We start from the raw sequence: 3,844 nt of genomic DNA, 5'->3' as shown, positions 1-3,844 counted from the left end.
ACCAGGAGTCCGAGTTTGCAGTGAGCAATGATCATGCCACTGCGCTCAAACTTGGGCAACAGAGTGAGACTCTGTCTCTCAAAAAATAAAATAATAATAATAATGTCTCCTCCTTTTCTGGGGGAAAACAAACATATAAACACAGACGTTTATATGTTATATATTTAGAGTTGCCCGCTGATATGGAAATAAGTATTTCTCGGTTAACTCATCAAATAAAAGGGAGTGACATTTGTAGATGGACAACTGATCTCGGTTCTGGAGCTATGTGTTCCATAACATCCAGAAAGTTGGTGTTCCAATACAAAGCAGTCCTATGTATGAGTTTGGGTTACAAGTTCTTCCAGAATCTAATTATTGGGATATGCTGAAAATTCCTATGTCAAGGGACTGAGAATTCACACCCCCAGCTAAAAGAATTCGCGAACCTTGCCACACTCATTTGAACAATAACTTTAAGAGAGTCATGAGGTGGAGTATGGGAGGGGAATGAGCATCCTGTGGCTAAAAGACAAGATTAACCAGTCTGATATATCCCATAAACCATCCCCATCGTCTCTCCGCTCTCCCTCTCAATTAACAAATTATGAAAGACTATTATTAGATACAATCTTGGCTCTTCCACTAACTAGTGGAGTAATCAGGACCAAATCATTTGCTCTTCTACACCTTGGTTTTCTCATTTGCTAAATGAAGTCTAGGACTAGAAAAGTGGTATAGGTGGCACAAAACAAATCACTTACTTACTTACTTACTTACTCACTTATTTATTGAGATAGAGTCTTGCTCTGTCGCCCAGGCTGGAGTGCGGAGGCGCCATCATAGCTCACTACAGCCTTGGACTTCCAAGCTCAAGCCATTCTCCCGCCTGAGCCTCCTTGGTAGCTAGGATGACAGGGACGTGCCACCACACTCCGATTTATTTTATTTTCATTTTTGTAGTCTCGCTATGTTGCCCAGGCTGGTGTGGAGCTCCTGTATGGCTGGAATTACAGGTAGGCGTGAGCAAGGGCGCCCGGCCCAACTCTGTTATTTAAAAGCATATCCAGAGGCGGCGCGCCCGCCAGGCATTGAGCGTCCGGGACCTGCGCGGGAGCGGGAGGCCCGGGCATCCAGCAGGTGCTGAGGCTGGCAGCCTGCGGGCTGGCCAGGGGCTTGGTCCCGGGGTTCTGCTTCGCTGGCACAGTGGGGAAGCCGCGCGCAGCCGAGCGGCGGGCCTGGGCGTGGGGCACGCCGCCGAGCCTCAGCGTCTGGGACCCCGACCGGGACAGGCGAGAATCACTGTCTCTGAACAACCTAAGGAAGAGGAACGTGGAATCTGGAGAAGAGCTGGCGTGCAGGCTGGACCGCTGCAGAGCCAAGGCCACAGGTCACATCCTCCTCATCATGCGTTCCCAGTGCCATGTGGACGGCTCCCTGGAAAAGGACTGCACTCTGAACCCACTGGGTTGTGAACAGGTCGAACTAACTGGACTCCGACTTGCAAGCTTGGGGTTGAGGTTTAATAAAATCGTCCATTCCTCCATGACCCACCCCATAGAAACCACTGGCTTCAGCAACAGGCACCTGCCAAGCATCTGCAAAGTCCGCACAGGCCTGGGGCGGGAACCCTCCTGGTCAAGCCAGCCTGGCAGCGTATCACTGGAAGCGGCCACTGGGCGTGCTATGAAGATGGAGTCCGGATCAAGGGAGCGCTCCGAAACTGCATCCCTCGGGGGATGCCAAGCAGGGGGAGGATAATTAGGAGATCTTCCGATGTCACGCCAGTGTCATTAGCTGCAGATGACAGGGCACAGCGCTGCAGTTTCCTCCCGAAGGCTGGCTCCATTGCTCCCTCAACAACGGCAGCATCACCCACCTGGTGATCCGACCCAATGGCCAAGTAGCGCTCAGGACCCTCGGGGACAGGGGGTTCATGCTCCCTCACAGCATCACCCAGTCTAGAGGGCCGTCTACAAGACTCTGCCCTCCTCAGCTCAAGACCTGGCTCTGGCTTTTCTTTCCCTCTGTCCTCCTGTACAGGCTGCATTGCAGTTATGTGCTGCTCTCAAGGAGGCAGACAGACAAGTAGAAATCTCTCAAATGCTGCATTTGGGTATTTGTTTCTGGCCCGGGCTGACAAGGGAAAAATTCAGATCAGATAACCGGACTTCTTTGCAAGGCTTTCTATCTTACCATGACCAGCCAGGACATCCGTGTGGGGTTTAAGGTGAAAACTCAGACGAAACTCGGGCGTATTTTGGGGACTGAATGAGTCCTGACCGAGGCCATCACTTTGACGACCACAGCAGGCCATCGCTGAGGGTCCCCTGGGCTCCGTGGGCAAAGCCTGTCAGGCATGAGGGTAACTGAGGCACACGGAGAAGAAGGACACGGAGGTTTTGTTCACAACTCACTTCACTTCACATTCTTTTAATTTCTTAAAACCCTTGCATCATTTAAATATTTATCCATTACAGATTTTCCCCAGCTGGGTTCTTGCTTTGAAAACCAATTTCTCACTCCAAAGTTACAGATCCCTAATGATTCTGGATCTGAACTCATCTACGTTATTAGGCCTTTGAGGGCTCAAGGACTTACCAACTACACAGGTGACCGTGGGCAGGTGAGGGATGAAATGAGTCTGCGGAGGTGGTATGAACTTCGACCTTCATGCTGGTCTCAAGGGAGAGGTGACAGGCTGGTGACAGTCCAGTAGGAGGAGATTATCCTTGTTCAACAATAAATCCCAGACTGACAGCTCAGTCCTAGTTTGCTTCTGATTAATTTTTTATGCTTAGGGATTAAAATATTTAAACATGATGTGTCTATCCCAAATATTTAGTACAACCATCTTATTTAGTAAAAAACAATTTCTACAACATGGTTGTGAACATTTTCTGCAGTCAATACAACTAATTGGGATAGTTAATCTATTTCTTTGTCAACTTTGGAAATGACTACATAATAAAAATTACTGGTTTAAAAAAATAAAAAAATACATAAAAAATAAAAACATATCCAGGGTCTATCACTAGAGATTTGTGATTCAGTTCATAAAGACTAGGGTCCAGGAATCTGCATGTTCACACATTTAAGCTGATTCTGATGCAGATGATCAAAACAAACATTAAAATATACAACCTCTAAGGTCTCTTGCAATTTTAACCCTCTCTTCTGTTCTAGTCTATCACAACTGTTTATCGCTCATTTAGAGAATGCATGGTGCCTTACAAAGTGCTCAATGAGTATAATTTTATTTGAAATCCATACTCACTGGGTGCTGGAATTTGTTAACAAGGATTCCAGTCATCATACCATATTATAGCATTCTGCTGGCTGGACATGGTAGTCTTGTTTTTTCTCTGGTTCAGGTTACTCAGATGGTTGGACTGAAAAATTCCCATCACTATGAGATTCTATGATTCTGATTCTAATTCTATCATATTATTAGGTCTACCATTAGGAGTTGGTAAGTTTTCTGTGTTACTTGGCTAAGCATACATGTACTCCCTCAGAAGGCCTCCAGGAACTTCTGCATGTGGTTAAGAATGTTGATGTTTATGGTTCAAAAGTTACACACTCAGAGTGAAAATATAACTTTATTTATTCTCTACTCGCTATTTAAAGATACCTCAGTTTTGGATAGTTCAAAGTTTAAGCTCCTTCTAAGTATTCCCTTCCTCTCGTACTTTCCAAATTGGCACCTGGACATACAGGTATGGTTATGTATCACACATACAATAAATGAATTATCTTTAGGGAGAGACACTGCCTCTGAGTCCTTGCTGGTCTCCGACACATTGTAGCTTGTTTGGTCTGGTGCCCAGGAAACAGTGGTGGTGCCCACAGAGGTGTGGTTTGT

The 3,844-nt window shown here is 46.4% G+C and overlaps 1 long non-coding RNA gene across 1 annotated transcript; it reads right to left on the bottom strand.

Annotated features, from left to right (window-relative positions):
- Positions 1-1,647: 1,647 nt before the first annotated feature.
- LOC101176634 lies at positions 1,648-3,359 on the bottom strand. The gene is made up of 3 exons (XR_004032555.1): positions 3,257-3,359; positions 2,581-2,680; positions 1,648-2,115 (listed from the first exon to the last, which is right to left on the bottom strand). It is a non-coding gene; the product is annotated as an uncharacterized LOC101176634 (long non-coding RNA).
- Between the last annotated feature and the right edge of the window lie 485 nt (positions 3,360-3,844).

This window comes from Nomascus leucogenys, chromosome 2 (genome assembly GCF_006542625.1).
Source record: "Nomascus leucogenys isolate Asia chromosome 2, Asia_NLE_v1, whole genome shotgun sequence".
NCBI lineage: Eukaryota > Metazoa > Chordata > Mammalia > Primates > Hylobatidae > Nomascus > Nomascus leucogenys.
The sequence above is the reverse complement of the archived record's forward strand: the minus strand, read 5'-3'. Positions and strand labels throughout refer to the sequence as shown.